The sequence below is a fragment of the Agelaius tricolor genome, unplaced genomic scaffold (genome assembly GCF_023055355.1).
Source record: "Agelaius tricolor isolate 1412-34295 unplaced genomic scaffold, bAgeTri1.0.p SCAF_8, whole genome shotgun sequence".
NCBI classification, from domain to species: Eukaryota; Metazoa; Chordata; class Aves; order Passeriformes; family Icteridae; genus Agelaius; species Agelaius tricolor.
This window is the reverse complement of record NW_027269268.1, coordinates 11,895,112-11,913,580: the sequence shown is the minus strand read 5'-3', so window position 1 is coordinate 11,913,580 and position 18,469 is coordinate 11,895,112. Positions and strand designations below refer to the sequence as shown.

General features: G+C 37.7%; 1 protein-coding gene across 7 annotated transcripts in view; it reads right to left on the bottom strand.

Moving 5' to 3' along the window:
• GRID2 (glutamate ionotropic receptor delta type subunit 2) overlaps positions 1–18,469 on the bottom strand; it is a 681,787-nt gene that overhangs the window by 544,071 nt on the left and 119,247 nt on the right. The gene's annotated exons all lie outside the window — the stretch shown is intronic.

Genomic DNA, 18,469 nt, shown 5'->3' with positions numbered 1-18,469 from the left:
GCCAATTCTTCAGGTGCATTGAAAACTAATTCTAAAACTAATCCAGAGTTTTCAAGGTTTTTTTTATTTTTTTCAACTATAGCATCACTTTTTGCATCACCCATCTACTATCGTTTTACACTTGCTTTTTGTATTAACTATTTACCCAGAGATGACTCAAAAAGTCCTATGAAAAACGCTAGATTGTTTGAAACCTTAAAATCAAGGCTATTAGATTTTCAAGCACCTTTAAAGCTTTCAATCTCAGGCAGTAGATTAGAGAGACAGAAGGTCTGCTTTAAAACCAGACTTTTGAAAACTGTATTTATTTATTCTTGAGTGTCTGTTGTCAGTACAGAACTCAGCTAAGGCAGTAAATGTGTCAAGGCGAACAAAGACAACAGAAAATGCTGAGCACTGAAGGCTGCAGGTAAGCACCCACAATCAGAGCTGGAAAGAACTGAAAACTATTCATTTAGAGGAAATGGCTACTTTAAGACAAATCAACTTCATACACAGTGTTTGCTGTGTTTTTCCCACTGACCTCTGACACTCATCTCACTGCCAGCACCACTCATCCTTCATGAGCATCATCTCTTCCTACAGTTTGACCGCTTTGACTCCAGCATTTTCCCTCCTGAAGCTCCTACCATCTGGAACAGCTGTTCTTTACCTCTCCACCTCATTCACCTGTCATCTCTGTGCAAATCTCAGTTGAAAACATTCGTTTTTCCCCTTGCCCCCATTCCATTTTCCCTTGTTTTATTTAGCTCCATAAAGCAAAGCAGTGCACGGCCAAGAACACGCTCGGTATGCAAGATGTGACAAACCCTGTCTTCTCCACAAAACAGCTATTTGTGGATATATGCAGCATTTAAGGGGACAAAAAACTGTCCAAGACACATCTTAAAACATGTTTCTTGCCTCATGGAACTGAAACCAAACCCACACAGGCTTCAATTGGGGATTACACCTATCCTGATAATAATGACACAGCCCTGCAAATACTTGAAGGAATGATTCTATGTGGCTACTTAGTAACAAGGGTAAATTAAGGGGGGGAAAAGAATTAGAAAATAATTATAATAATTAGTCAAATACTATCCCTGTAGAGTAACTCTGCCACAAATTTTATACTGTAAAGTGAACATAGATTTCATGCACACACAGGGCAGCTATTGACTGTGTTGCAGAACAACATGGCAAAACAAAGATCTTCCAGCCAAGACTACGGAGTACAGCTTCTTATTCAACAGATGGGCAATACCACCTTAAGCCAGGCTTGGTCCTCAAAATAACCCAGGTCATTTATTGGGTAGAGATACATCAAAGTTCCAGGTAAGTAGGTTTCTTTTCTATATATCATCATAAAAAGTCCCTTCGGCACCTTTGCCCTTTCACTGGGCAACTGAGGGCTGCTGCCAAAATAATCCTGGACTGGTGAATCCATCGAGGTTCTCAACAGATGAACCTTCTTTACAATCTTGTCCTTCTTTCACACACAGGTATTCCTAATAAACTCCTATGCTTTTTTCCAGTTTCTCAGCCTGCAAGAAATCATACCTCTGGCAGCACCCAAACATGTAAGGGACTGGGCTAGATCTAACCCCATGTTTTTCCACTAACGCTGCTCTTTCTCACCAGAGTACAACACCTCCACTTTTGCTCTGACCACCGCTTATGTTTTTACGGCTCCATATTTCAGACACAAATTTCACAATTTCTCCTATAACCAATACTGTATCTGACATTTTAAAGAAAGTACCTCACAGAAGCAACATCACACATGTTCTAGTGTAGGAGTATTTCCATAAGTAAAACACATATCTAAGTGAACTGCAAAATAAATTCTCAACATGGTTCGTGTCTGAGCATCCAAGCAGGAATTCAATTATTTTCCTTTAGAAACTCAAGCCTTATTCATTAGAGTATCTAACTTCTCTACACAGAAAGCTTTTTAAGATATAACAAAGATTGCAGTGTTCCTTTCAGGAGATGGCAGTGCACAGCAGCACGTGCATTACACTTTCAAATAGCAATAAGAGAAATTGTATTACTTAATTGATTCTCAAAATTTAATTTCAGTTGTTATATAAAATTGAAAACCTAAAAACAAAACAAAGTCAAGCCTGAATAATTTTAAAATTGTTACTATTTTCAGATATATACGTAATTTTATGTCCCTGTTTCAGCTGTTTTTCATGCGTCTATATCTCTGTCTATATTACAGACGGGGTGGAAGAGATATTACTTTTGCTTGTTTTTTAAAAGAAAAGCCATTTCAATGAAAAGACAGAAGGGATTGTTTGGACAGTGCTAATGCTGCTGGAATATTATCCTTTCACTGTCATTTCAGGAATTATCTCCTAGTTTACAGGATTGATCTTTCTGATGTGAAAGAGGTATATCAAAATTTTTACCTCTAGTTCAATATGCAATCCTTAACTTCAGGTTAACTTTAAGGTTAACTTAAACCTTATGTATGAGATATGATATTTTCTTGCCAACGCCTGAAGTTTTTATGTGTATTCTTCACAATATTGTCATTAAACCAAGTCAAGCAACACAAATGAACAAATAAAGGGTACCAGACTTTAAAATTACTTCCCTATGAGACCTATATGCGTTCATTTCTCCATCTAGTGCTGGAAATGAGAGAACTGGGATGACCACAAACTTACTTGGAGTACATGAACCCTTTTGGCCATAAGAAAAATTGTTACAGAAAGTAATAAAAACTGAGGAGGAAAAGAAAATTATTTCTATAGATACTGTAAGGCACTCAGTCTAGAAAAATGATGCAACAACACTATTTACAAAGGGAGAAAGTCTTCCAAACTACACAAAAGTAATGTTGTTCATTTCTCTTCCACCCCACTGCTCATCTCAGCTGGAAGAGGCCTCACACTGAACGTGTCATTTCTAACTGCTCAAGGAGCATTCCCAGGATTGCATCGGGAGCTGACATTGCTGACACAGCAACCACTGTGCACCAGTTTCCCCCTCCTATTTCATTAGCATGTCATTACTTCCAGCTCTATTCCAGAATCTGGATGAGGACAGCACAAACATTCTTCCCTGGTTTTTAAAAATCCTCAGCACATAAACTATGTTGTGTGGTTTAACTATCCCATTTGCATTCAGCCATGCCACCAGAAATTCATCATTTTAGCTTAATATAGAACAACTCACAATAAGTTCAGATGCTGATAACATCATTAGAATGGTTTTTCAAAGATCCCTTGTCCTGCTGACCCATAAACACCAAAAAAAATATAATCCAAATTAGATATTATCAGCTATTTCTAGAGTAATTTGAGCAGTCTTGGGGAATCAGTCCAGAAAACAAAAATGTGAGAGAAATGTGTCATGATTTCAAGGATGAAGTGAGAAGAGATTTAAACCATTGTTTGTCTATCAACTAAGAAAGGACAAAGTCCAGTGCTTGAAGTGTTCTTGAGTGCTAAAATTATATTACATATGAAAGTATGACATTTCTGGTTTTCAGTGCCCCATATTAGTCTCAGAAAATTAAGTACCTTATTTCAAAGAGCACATGGATTAAATGCCATTGTGAATTGAGGTCACAGTTCAGTTTCAACACATTTGATTTTCACCTTCTAACATTGCACACACTGCCCTCACCAATAAAAGGCATATATGCTTTACCCAGTAATTTACTAGATTATTCCAGGAATTTTTGGAGAGAAAAGGAAGAAAATGGTAATGTCTACATGGAAACTTTTTGAGCAACTATCTCAGGTTCTCAGCAGCTCCTGATTCTTTGACAATTCTTTGTGCCACTGATAGTGCCAATTTTTTCCAGTGTCTGAATCCAATTCCACTGCATTTTCTCAACTGCTGCTATTGAATTATTACTCTGAATGAGAAAGTTAACACTGCTGCTGGGAGAAGGATGGCCATGCTATTAATGTTCAGAACTGGAAGCTGAGAGTTTTGACTTTTCATGGCAAAGCTCATCTGAAATGTCCTTCAGATCTATGAGCTCATTTCCACAGATCCAGCTCTCCAATATCAAATAAGGTTAGGCAACATTAATTTCTAGAGGCCTAAAGCTGGTATTTGAGATCCTCAGACACACTGCAGAACCAAATCTCATGTTATTTCTAGGTCATGTGAATGTCTGGTTGGCAAAATTTGTATCAAATTCAATCATTTTTTAACTATAGTGGCAAATGCCTGGGTATATTGCATTCTATCATGTCTAATTTACAGAATATATGCATGCAGCTTTAGTAGGCCAATTATAATGGTATAATTGTCAACAACAAGACGAACTGCAGGAGTTCTGCAGAGGGGCTGCAGTAATGTAGGAATTTAGGAAGTCACACACAGAGACCTTGCCTTGTGCATGCAGCTCCCGTGTTATTCAGGACACACTCATACAATTGGACCCTAAATTTCATTGTGACACATTTAGAGCTGCTGCTAAGCTTCTCTATTGACCAACAGGCAGCCGAGTACGTGCGATCACACCTTGATTTTTGTCAATGAAGGGAAAACAGCACGCTCTGCCTTTGTCTTCTAAGTTGATTAAGTTTTAGAAACAGCACAGCAAGCTTCATTTTGTCATTGCAGCACAAAGGCAGCTGAGCTCCTGCACCTCCTGTATCAGGAGGGAGCTGCCAGCAGATGTGTCCTGAGCCACCTGGCACGTCAGGCTGCAGCAACACAGAGCTGGGGCACCGAGCCCTGTGGGGACCAGGCTGCCTCACCTGGGGCCAGCGTGGGGCTCCAGCTCAGGACACAGCCAATCCCCTGCATCTGGAACCACCAGCCTCGTGTGTTTGCTCCCCAGAGCCCCCCCTGCCCTGCACCACTGGGATCTCAGCACCAGCGTGCATCTAGGTCAAGCTGAAATTTTTGAAAACACTACTTGTTTGTTCATTTTAATTTTTCAAGACTTTCACAGCTCCCATGATGATGTTAAAAGAGACAGCAGGGTAGGCTGAAAAGCACCTGCGCTATCTCCTTCTGCAAAGAACATAATGTCTCCATGCCCACCAAACTGTAAAGGTAAGATTTGTCTTTCTACTTTACATATCTATTATTTTAACAAGCACAATAAAGACAAGGAACAATACATTAGCAAATACTTTCCACTATTTATCAGCAGACATGTAAAAGCAAATGAAAACAATCACATTAAGAGAATGTGTTTGCCAACACTAAATCTACACATACACATGGAAGTTCTACTTGCTACTTCTTGCAGCACAGATGAGACCAGAACAACTTCCCAAACAGTTACTTGATTACCACTGACACAAGAGTGATGAACTAAGAAAACCATCAGGCCTACTGTCATTTTTTTTAATAGACTTTTATAAAGCTCTGTTTCTGATAGAGAAGAGTGGATATTTTCCCAGACCACTAGCAATGCCTGTTTCCCTGAGGGACCACACACTACATATGCCTGCATAGAGATCCCTGCTACCTCCAGAAAGAGCTCCTTCAATAACAACAGCTGTTTCCATTTTTCATGTGGAAATGGGAAAAAAAAAAGCCAGCAGCAAAATTATTAGATACAAGACCCACACCTAATCAGAATATGTGGAAAAAAACCCACACAGTCCATTTATGCTCCTTTTATAAGCACTTTACCCATTCTCAGATCAGCGATATGACTGGAATACCACCGACGTGATAAAGCAACTCCTTCGCTTTATTGTTTTCATTTTCTAACTTGAAATATTTGCAACAGAGTTGAATGAGAAATTTTACAGGTGTCTCAATCTGGCAAATTGCTAGAGGCAAAGTCTGCTTGAAATACACACAAAGTCAGAAAAGTGCAGCTATCATCTAAATAACAAAAAAGTCTCTCCATTCTTCTGCCAGAACATGGCTGTTTTTTCATGTCCCTATCTCAAGTAAAACAACTGAGACTGTTCTGCTTGGCTTTGAAAACTGTTATTTGTTTTAAGTTATTTGACTTCAGGAGGGTATGCCCTGTATTACACCTCCTTTTTGTTATCTCTGGAGTATACCAACCAAGCTTTGGAAGAGTGGTTGACAAATTAAATGAAGACTCCACTTTTTAAGCATTTCTGAGCATATTTACATGCAGTGAGACCCAATGCTTCAAGTATTGTATGTCAAACCTATAAATTATAAGGTGATACTTCTAGGTAAGGTGGGACACAAATCTGAAGTATAGAATCAATTGTCTTTGCATCTCCTTAATTTAATTTTAACATGATTGAAGGTGGTCTGGGGTCAGTTCATCTGCATACAATAGGTGCTACAGACCTGTGGAGCTCAGGAAATATTGAAAATTACTGCAATACCAGAATGCACATGGGATTTTTTTTTTCCTGTTTAATTCTACAACAACATTGTCGATACACATCAGTGTCATTGGGAATTTTGTTCACATTTGGAAAGAACAGACTCTAAGATCTTATCCTCCTTATTTACACTGTCTGTCAGGCACATACGCACAAGCACGAACTCCTTCCAATCACCATTGAATTATTTTAAGCTCATCCTGACAGATATTTGTAATTGTTCTCAAGTTCTAAACCATCATTTTACACTTATATTTAATGTAGCAAATGGTACAATTTGTCAAAATCATCTGCTGAATCTTGTTAATCTCATTTAAAAAACAGCTGTCATTTGCCAGTTCCTTTTTCTGATGTGTTATTGTTGGCTACCAAGTACAAAAAAGAGGAATACAGAGGGAAAGGAAGGCAAAACATTGTGGTCCTACCAAGAAATGCACTTCATAGGATATAATGAATTAGAGGGGACCCACAAGGATCAAAGTTCAGCTCCTAGCCTAGCACAGGCCAGCCCCAAAAATCACACCATGAGCCATCTATTTTAACGCATTTTTTCCTATGCAACATACGATCAGTGGCATCTTAAGAGGCAATTCTAGAAAATCGCCAGGTAAGTAATCAAGTCCCTTCTCAATTGCTCAACATTCTCATTAACTTAAGGGGTCCTCAAGTAGAAAAGGAGCATAAAAACTACTATATCAAAGAAATAACGATTGACACACACTTAGTTTTTCTTTTTAAGAGCTAAGTAATTGATTGCATAAATTGCAGAGCCACAAAGAATTAGTTCCTGCATACTGAAAAGTGCTGCACAAGCGCCTGTTGGAGCATTGGAGACCACTAACTACTTTTGTAAATGCAGCAGGGCACAATATTATCATGATATATAAAATAAATTTTATACACAATATACCTTTCATAGCATAAGAATTAAGATATCTTCCGTGCACTATTCCACTCTAAACTTGATATGGTGATTAACTACAGTGATAATATCTCCACATTCATTATGCAACAAATGAGCTGATAATAATGAGAAGCTTTTCATGTTTTCTGTCATATCCATAACTATCAAGTTAGGGTCTAGCTGTGAAAAGCATCTGGTTTGGTAGATAGACTTGCCATATTATTAATACCCCATATAGAAAGTTAATGTGATGATCATAAATTTACTGAATATATCCCCATTCTTGAAAAAAGAATATTTAGAAAACTACCTTATAATTTATTTTCAAGGCTTATTTAATTGCTGGTTTTGAACCAGAGCAAACACTGATTCACTGAACTATTTCATCATTTTTCTTAGCCCTTCCTGTTAATGGAAGAACACCTCACAAACTGTCAACATGGATGACTGCATCCTAAAAAATACCTTCCTAAACAGTTAAGCATTTGTCATTACCTGTCTTCCACTCTCACACTTGCTGCTCTGTGTAATTCTGTGTTGCAGCACATGCCACAGCTGAGACGGCCACAATACACCGAGTATCACCACACAATTCCAGAATTCCCCATACAGAGTAACACCATGTCACTGCAGAAGGCTGCAAGTATCTGTCCCTCTTGTCCTTCAGCCCAGCCTTTTATACCCCTCATGTCCATGCATTGCACCCGTGTGCCCACTGCTCCCTTTGGTGATGGGTCAGTGCCCCTGGGCACTCCATGGCTCTTTGCTGTCAATGCTGCTCACCTGCTGCTCACAGCTGCAGCCCACTGGGGATGAGGCTGGACACAGCCCCACCCCAATCACCACAAACTGTGTGCACCTACAATTCTGCTTTGTGATTTTTGAAAGAAGCTAATGCTTAAATTAATCAAATGATGCAGACTGCTAGGTATAGATGGAGAGAAAACTGCTGCCAAACCATTTCTTTATGACATGAGGCAGCTGCAGCACCTCACTCCTGTAGCAGCTGAACTTAGTGGGGAAGAATGAGATTCCCAATATGCTGGAGATGTTGCTAGAACACAAACATATGCCTGTGTACACACACACAGGCATGAAAGTGCAAAGATTGGCACATGAGGTTTTTCTGGAGGGCATTTTTCTGTTTTTTCCTTCCTATTTCACAAGCCTTTTGCTGCAAACAGTTTAATCATTTCAAGGAGTACAGAAACCTGGCTTACAACACTTAGATACAGGTGTTGACACTCAAGATTGCCATTGGGAGGGTATTTACAGGAATAAGAGATGATTTCTTGAGTACCACACAATGTATAAATTCAGCCTCCTATTGCCTCTAAAAAAATAAGACAGAGGCACTGAGTCATCATTCCACAGACTCACAGAATTGTTTGGGTTGGAAGAGATCTTTAAAGACCATGGGCAAGGACACTTTTAACCTGATCATATTGTTCAAACCCCCCTCCAAGCCAACCTCGAAGATGCTCAATGATGGAGCATGCACAGAGATACTCAGAGAAGTACAGACAGGTGACCTTGAAATATATTGCTTATAAAAATGTATCCAATACAATATGCAGTGATATGAATGGCATGGTTAAGAATTATATAACACGGGGAAGAAAACAGTAATGAGAAACTGGTTCATGAGCCCTATTGAATATGTAAAGGCAGACTCTGAAAATAATCCTTTTCATAAACAGCTTTTCTATTCTCCTGGAGGAGAGACATTCAGCAAATTTACAAACAAACACTGTATTTGAATGGAAATGGGATCAACCAAACAAATTAGTCCATTTTCTTTCAAGGCAGGACAGGACTGTCTTGTAGAAGGCCATTTACATTACTGCTGAAAATTAACATATGTAACTTCTTTCACTCTTAATTCACAAAGAGTAACAAATCTGGAAGCAATCTGTTTCCGATTTCAACACAAAAACCACATCCAAAATTGCCCCAAGAAAAAGCCACTTGCCATAGAATGATACAAATACCCCATTTCTAAAAACATGGCTCTTACCTTCTCAGTACAGATTTTCCTGAACTAGCGTTACTCCCCTTAAAGAGAACTTTTTTTTTAAGTTTTATCCTTTCAGCAAAAGGACAGCCCACGTGACTCTGAAATTCTCTCTTTAAATATTCAGGACTATAGGCTCAAAGTGCCTTCATGATCAAGGATGTTGAATCCTTAAATTCTTTGTCGCTTCCTATAGAAGATGGTGCCATATCTTTGTACTTCTTATTCAAGTCTGAGAGAATATTTTCTACTTTCTCAACTCATCATTTGCATGTGTGTATAAAAAATAGATTCTCAGAAAATATCTCTCAGACAAGCTGACAAAATTTTCATTTCAAAAATTCCACCCAATAAATTATTGTAATGATGTTTCCATTTTAAAACAGTCAAAATAAGAAGTGGAGAGTAAGAAAAGGTTAATGTCATCCCACATGAGACACATTAGAATATGACCAAAAAGTCCTGCTTTAAATTTCTTCAACTCTCTGCTGCAATTTAATTCACCCATTGTTTGAATAATACTACAATTCTTCAGAAATACAAAGCTCTTTGAAAATTCACTGTCTTATGAAATGCATGTGAATTTCCATTCCCCAAAGCCTCACTGCAAGTCAATTAAAAGCTTGAGCTCTGCTAAAGAGAAGTTTCCAGGGTGCTATAGAAGTGTGTACTTTTTTTTTTTAAACAAGACAAAGTTTCTGATTTTAAGACAGACTCTGAAAAATGAAGAAAAGGTGTTCCTTCCATTGGCTTCTATAACATCAGCCTCCAGGTCCATAGCTGGAATAAACTTTAATCTCCCCAAGAGCACAAATACTTTTGAGAAACTAGCCCTGGCATTAGATTTTTTTTAAAATGAGACCTAGAACTATGTGTTTGGTTTAAGTTACCACCTGTCAAGAACAACTTATAAAAAGCCACATGCAAGTGAATAATTACTTTCCCATTTTAGAGATTAAGTAATATTAAGCAGATGTGGAGTGACTTGTTCAGACACTCCATAATTAGTTGCCTGTCAAAATTAGAAGAATCTAATAAAAACCTGATTATTCAAAGTACCTATCTTTATTTCTGTCACTTAACACATGTAATCTTGGAACACTGATATTAAAATAACAGTAAGTATGCTATTATTATAGCTCCAACTTGATTCAAAATTTCATTGGAGAAGAGATTTAGTTTTTTGGGTTTTTTTTTTTTTGGACAGAGAGTAAGAAGAGGGGAGGTTGTTGGTTTTGGTTTGTGTTCTTGGTTTGGATTTTTAATGGTTTTTTAAACTGAAGTGGCTCTAAACTTAAGGCAATGAAAATGTGTTTAATGCCTTCAGAATCATTCTAACTTGAAGAGACTCGAAGTTGATTAACTTACGCAAAGGCTTTCTTTTAAATTTTAAGACCTATTTTAAATCAGGAAAAAAAGGCAAACCAGAAAGTGGGAAAAGAAAACAGAAGATTAAATTATACAGAACCCCCACCCAGAAAAAACCCACAAGAAAAAATTGTGTCATTAACCATATTGAAATTTGAACATACAATTTAGAGACTTGAACATGAATAAAAAGATCTCAGAAGTGACACTTGTGGAGGCATCAAACTTGTTCTGGTTGCTTCATCATCTCTACTGATCAATTTAAGTTCGTGAGGAGCCAGCCAGAGAGAAGCATTTTGACAGCAGCCAGTTGTAGGAAACAGATAATTTTGAGAAAATTTTATTATTTATCACAGAATGACTAGGTTGGAAGAGACCTTGAAGATCATCGAGTCCAACCCAGCCCCAACACCTAAACTAAACCCTGGCACCAAGTGCCACATCCAGTCTTCTTTTAAACACATCCAGGGACGGTGACTCCACCATCTCCCCAGGCAGACCATTCCATATTTTATCACTCTTTCAGTAAAAAAAACTTTTTCCTAATATCCAACCCATATTTCCCTTGCTGCAGCTTAAGACTGTGTCCTCTGGTTCTGTCAGTTGCATTTACAAAAGGGTAAAAAGGGAACAAGAAAATTCCCACCATAATTTAAAAAAAATTCTGTCTTTAATAAAACATTAATATAATCTGAAATAATTCAATCTACTAGCTTTCTGGGAATCAAGATCTAGGTTTTGTTTTCCTCTAGTCAGCAGAACAGTACCGGTAAAAAATGCACATCTTATTTTCTGTCACCGGTGATAAGCACCTAAGTAATAAACAGACAGAGAAACCCAGGAAAGAAGAATAACCTTGCTACTCTTCCTGTAATGACTTTCAGTATCAGCAATTTGCCCAGCTCACTAGTTTAAGAAAAAATATATTTTATGATCTACTTGGCAACTTTGAGAAAACAACCCCAGCAGTCACTGTAATACGAACATTAAAGCAAATTAGGAAATTATTTTACAAACCAAAAGGACATGTTACATTCAAGCCTAGAATCTAAATTCTGCTTTCCTCGGCATTTAAATACTTCAGCAGATATATTTAGTTAGATTTTCCAGTCACTTCTGCCTTAATCAAGTACTTTTATGATTTGGAAAAAGATGAAGAAACTTAGCTCACATAGACTTTGCCTACAGGTCTGTCACATGACTAGACATAAAGCTTAAAAATTTGTCTACAGGTTTTGAATCTCATTATTAGCATATCACTTAATTATCAGAGGACCATTTAAATTAGTTACTACTGTATTATTACCAATTACTACAGAATACTTAGAGTATGTTTTGGCACATTTTATCTGGGAAAATGTGTAATTAATTTGTCAAATTACTCCAAAAGACTACACCAGAATTCTACCTAATATAAATGCCTTTGCACCCATAATTCCTGGTACTCAAATTCCTAACCAGAGGTTAGTAAAAACCCTGCAAAATTAAGCACTGATACAGGGATTTCCCAGCAGACTGTGCTAAACACAACTTCTTTCTTAGAAGATTTTTTTTTAAAACTCTGTCTTGTTGGCCTCTTTCCAAGCAAGAGGGTATCTAAATATTCTGTATTTAATGTTAATGGAAAAGGCATTTCTAGGAATTAGATCTCAGCTGCGGCAGGACCCCTAATCCTTCATTTTTAAAAGCAAGTACAACTTTACTGAGGTCATAATTTTCCATGCTAGATCATCACTGTACAATAATTTACTCTTCATAACAAAGTGGAGCTAACATAAGACGAAACTTCTGAGAAAGAGGAAAACTGCAGTGCCCGGGATTAAGAATTATGTACATGTTGTATAACAACAGAGCATGTATACCTAACTGGCCCTTAATAAAGGGTAAAAGTAGTCGAAGAAATGGGACCACAGCAAGTATTCACATCCAGATCTCCTCTTCCCTATCTATCCTCTGTTCCAGACAAAAATGTAATGCAATTCTGTATTAACTTAAGCAACTCTGAAATCAAATTGTCGGTAGCAATCCACATTTTCATGAACAAAATTCAACTTCTTTCCCTTGAGGGAAAAAATTCAGACCTCCAAACCATTTAATATTTTACAAAGAATAAGTATTATTCATCGGCTTGACAAGGCAACCAAGAGGTATTTCCCTGATTCTGGGATCTTAGAGGATTTTCTTTCAGTATTACCCTTTTTGCCTCTAGTCATCCCAGTCAAACATCTCCTCATGGTTCCTTTTACAGGTTGAAGAAAAATCAGCCTTGCAAAGCATCTTAGCACTCATACATAAGCATTTCCACTTGTCTAATTTTTTTCCTCTTTTTTCCCCATATACAGATAACATAATTTTCCTCTTTGGTCTTAGAAATAGAACACCAAAAAAAGATTTCTTGAAGCATAAGGTAAAATTTCCATCCAACATTACCCTACTCACATTTCTCTTCTCATCCCTCCTTCACTTTCATGGGATTTATATCAATAAATTTTGCAGCAGATGTATTTATAGCACTGGTAAAGCTGTTTTTACTGTCCAGAAAGTAATTCAAAGTACCAAGATGCTGCAGTCGTGGCTGGTAAACTTCCATAGTTTAAACTCCTGAGAAGGAATAAAAGTGAGCAGACATCTCCAGCACCTTTTACAAGTTCTTTGACAATGTCCTAGAATACCAGAGAAAATATCAGGAGCACTCCTTTTTAAGTCTATTATTATTCCTTATGCCATTATTAACCACATTCCACTGTAAGTAAGGGAGTTCACACCTCTATCTCCTGCAGAAGATTCAGGGCTGTATATCCCCCAGGACTTCCATACTTTACTTCTCTGCTTCCCTCAACTCAGGAAAGAGCCAGGTTTGAAAGCACATCTTTGTCACCAGCTATGCTTACAGAAGGCTGATATATTCTGGCTGAAGTTCCAGCTTTCCTCTTTGTTTATCTCAGAGCAAACATATAAAACACACACATGCAGTCACTTCTGTGCTGGGGATCTAAGCCCCAGTAGCCAGTACAAGTCTGGTGCCTGGGTAACTGCTTGACCTGTTTGCTACATAAAGCTATTCCACCTTACATGAACTGCTTGGGAATAATTACCTGTCCTCAGAAGACTGTAGTTTCTATTTCTGCTTATCTTATCTCTCTTTCTGAATATATACAGAAAATGGGGAAGATGACTGCTACTCAAGCTTGAAGATGCATGACTTACTTCACTTCTCTGGTTACTTTTTAAAAAATCCTTCAACGCTATTTCATATAAGGTGGAAGTCCCCTTTCCTCACTACGCAGGTAATGTAACTAAAAACATCACTCTAAAAGGTCACATTGCTATATTTTCAGTCTGCAATAAGCCATCCTGCATTAGATGAAATTCATGGAACCTTTGATTAAAAAATGAAAATGCATATAACAAGCTCACAGAAGGGGAACACTGTATAGAATTATCATCTCATGCATACACACTCTCTAAAAGGAAGTGAAGAAGCAAAAGAACATGGTTTCCCAAAGAGAAATGGCACATCATGTATTTTAAGCCAAGGCAGAGCCTTCTTAAAGTGTAGTAAAAATTGGTCAGGTAGAAGTCATTTGGGCTTTATAAGCTCTATCCTAGAATGTATAAGGATGGCAAGGCTAACGAAGACTAACTATTCCATTAAAATTCTTCAGTGGTAGCATATATAGTCCATTATGTATGAATCTACATCTCAAGCTTCATTTTTCAGAGATGGTCATAGACCCGAAGGACAAAGACTCTGAAGTAAAAAAGCAGCACATCTCAAAAAGTCTTGTGGAGTCAGTTCTGCTTTTTAAAGTAAACACTTATGTTAGTGAGTCATTATAAAAGCTTAAGATTGACACCTAAGTTTCCACAAATAAAATCTTCCAACTTCCTCTTCCATATGACTGCAGAAGAGTTTACCACATTACAAATACAGATTTGCATATTACTTGCCTCTTTTTTTTCACATGTTCCAGTTATATTAGATTACTTTATTCTCAGAAATACGCAGAAGAGTTAGAGAGAATTCCAGAAAATAAATCCTTGAACTTGCATTAGGAATTGGGGAAAATTATATACAGTAAGATCATCAAATAATGATTAAGCACACATAAATCACTGCTTAAATGCAAAAAGGAAACTATTTTCTAATGAACTCCCATCAGGAGATTATTTTTTCCTAAGAAAGCAGCAATAAATTGCTATCCATGCATCTTTCATCAAGAGCGCCAGCATTTTGCAGTTCTGTTTCCAAAATATTTGAAGAATCAACTGCAAATTGCAACTGTACTCTAAGTAATAAATAAATAAATATGCTTTTGAAGTATCTCCTTGGCTGCTTTCAAAGCCTTTTCACTATCAAATACCATGGTAAAATTTTACAAACCATAGCAAAAGTTGTTATCAACTTCTCAAGGTAAAAGGGGAGAAGGATCAAGTCTGAATGCCTTGGTGTTGGCTCTACTGCAAACCATGTAAAATAGCAAATAGCAGATTACCTTCAGATACTGAAAAAAGTATCTGTGTTGAACAAAAAAAACCAAAAAACCCCCAAATCTATATCAATAAAATAAGAGCCTTTAAAGCATTTTGGGTTTTTTTTTTTTTTTAAGCAGCAAGCTGAAAAGCAGTCATGATAATCACTGCAGAGAGCTAACCTGCCTTTCACCTACTTAGACTCTTTATGCATGAAACAGTCTGGACAGGGATATAATCAGCTGCTTCTTTGAGAAAGTAGAACTAATTTTCAGAAAGATTATTTGTGACACATTTCCTGAGAAAACTGAAAAACTCTGTGGGTTTCAGGAAAAGCTTGACACTTGCCCTGCATTCTTCAACAGATTTTCAATGCATGCAGGACTGCTCAATATTTCTGCAAATATCTTCCAAAAAAACCCCATTCAAAAACAGATTCTCACCAAGCACTGAGAACTCAGTGCTGGTAGGGCATGGAAATCAAACGGACAGAAAGGTTTTAATCAGCCATGGTGAACCAATGCTAAGAGCAGCTCTTACTCCAGGGAGCAACAACTCATCAGAAGATAGAAACAGAAACCCATCACCCTTCAGGTATCCTCAAATGTCCTTCAGTTTTGGTTACATTATAAATGACCTCAACATATTGTTATGTATATATTTGAATAGATAGTGAATATATTTTCTTGTAAATTCTACCAACAAGAAATCAGTGTGAAAAGAACTGCTCTAGAAAATACAGGTGAGGTTTTAGAAAAACAGGCATGGATTTGCAGTGGGGTTGAAGGCATTATCCAGACAACCTGAAGAGGCCAGTCAGTTTGCAACAGAATGCTACTGTGGAAGTGAAGAGCTGGAGTACTGCCAATATAGAGTAATTGGGGGCTCACTTTTTATATGCAATTTTCAAGCCATCCCTCTTGCCACATTAAAGGGTTTGGAAGCTCATCAATAGTGGCCTGAGATCATAATTAAAGGAAAATGTGGCACAAGGCTGCATGTCAGCAGCAAGGTAAACATGTTCTTGAAGGGCAGCTGATCACATGCCACCTTAGGACTCAATGTACTTGAGGTTGTCTGAACCAGAAAAAACAGCATTTAGGGATGCAGAAAATGTTTTTCCTATGCATTTCAGCAGGCTCAAATACTATGCTGGGTAGCACAAGAGAAAAGCTTGCCCAGTCAACAGACACAAGGATTTATATAACTGGCCTTTCTCATGCATGCATATTATTCTTTAGCATCACAACTATTAAGCCACCAGATTTTTAGAGCTACTCACTAATCAAAAACCTATCAAGATCCATGCATTTGCAGCTGAAGAATATAGTGTCAAGGAAATTTCTCTATATATTGTGTGAGGAAGTGGCACTTCCTGCAGCTTTGCTGCCTTTGAGAGGCTGGCATGTCAAGCACTGACAGGAGAATGAATAGAGCCAGTCATGCTAAACATGCATCCTATTGTTTTGGGCTGTGTCCGTCAGATTCACTGTCAACACATTTTCTGTTTCTCCCTCTGCCTCCCCCCACCACCATCTTTTGTTGCTGTTGTTGGCAAGTTATACTCATCCTATTTGATTCAAGAAGAATATGCTGCAAACCATGCTGCATCTGACAGAGCTGGGCTTTTAAAGAAACACATGCACGTTTTCTTAATTTTTTTTTTTTTCCTCTAAAAGGCCACCAAACATAACCCATTGGGAAGTAGGAATGGCTTTCTCAAAGACTGGCAGCTTGACCAAGCATTTGATCCATAACTCGGCCCGAGTCAGCCCTGTATGGGCAGAAAGAGCTCAGGTGAGGTAGAAACATCAACAGGGGAAACACAAGTTGGGACTCAAACATGGGCAAAGTCTGAATGCTCTGCAGATATCTATGCCAATTTCTATTTTACTTAATGAAAAACTTTAGTTTGTCTACTTGGTTTTTCCAATAAACACATCTCTTTAATCCAAAATAAAATTACTTTAAAAGAAATTAAATTTATTGAATGCAAATTAAAACTCTTTTCTCTCTCTCTGCAAAGGGATTTTCAAATTATGAGAAGAAAGGATTTTTTTTTTAAAAGGTGCTATCCTCTAGGGATATATTTTACCTGCAGTGCCACAAACAGATACATTTCTTTTAAAAAATCCCTCTGTCCAGGACTTCACTGCAGTCTGGAACCTTTCCAGATAGGGAAAAGGCTTATCAGTAGGGAACAATAAAATGGTTGAAAGATCCTTCAAAAAGTCATGAAGCCTAATTTAGATTCTATCACAGAATTTAGGGAGCAAGGACAGTGACTTGCAAGACCTTAAAAGTCAACAAGAAGCCAGAAGGAAACCTTGTTTTTATTAAATTTTCAAAAGACATTAACCTGGCAACCAGCCTTGAGTTTAAAGAACAATAATAAAATGTAGGCACACTGTAAAGTGCTTCCTCTCAGGTTTCCCCTTAGGGAAAGCAACACATTTGTCAGGATGGGGAATGTCATCTCTTGCCTTCCCTGTGGCCAAGAACAGAACCTGCCTGAAGAGATGTTTATACACAGGCACTATGAATGAAATCAAATGATGATAAAAGATAAGTTGCCAGGGTTCTGGCCTACATGCATTCAAAGGAAGACTCAAACTACAACCTGCAGCGAGAGGCTGTCAAAGCCAACGATGGCAGAAAGTCACCATGCTAGACAAAATAGGAAAGACTGTGATAGTTATTTTTTATCAATCACACAAGCTGCATCACATCACTCTTTTTAACCCTGGAGCTTCAGGAAAGTTAAAATGCAATGACAGAGCATCAAAGAGGAAATAAATGATGCTAGGAAGAGCAGGATCAAAAGAGAAATAAACGACACAGAGGTCTATCAATCTGTTTTGGGACTGCTTGGGTAACTGCAAGAACAAAAAACATTTTTTAAGTTGCAAGATCTCTTAAAAGTGACAGAAATTAAATAAACATTGCTCCTCCAAGGAGGAGGAAGGGAAGGTGATGGCCACTTAAGTTTACAGTACTTAACAGGCTATCCCTGATCAGAAGGGATATTACAAATTAATAGATTTTTAAACTTTACTCCTGCTTTTCAATCTTATGCTTCTTCTGATGACACTACTGGAATATGATAGATTTACAAGATGATTTTAATCCCACCTTACTTCAAACTCCAGAAATGTATGATTAAGGGAAGAATGAAATGGCTTGCCAAGGCCGCGTTCTTCGACAAGCACCTTGAGTAGTATTGAAGACTGGACAGAGTAATCTGTACTGATCATGGCCCGGGGAAAATTATTTCAAAAAAGCCGAAACAAAATAAATAACAACCCCACATACACTTTTAAACATTTATTGATCAAAAGACCCTCAATATCCTGGGTTGTACCATCTGCAGAGTTAGGAAACAAAAGAACAACTTCCCCTCAGCAAGTTTTCACACCCTTGTGC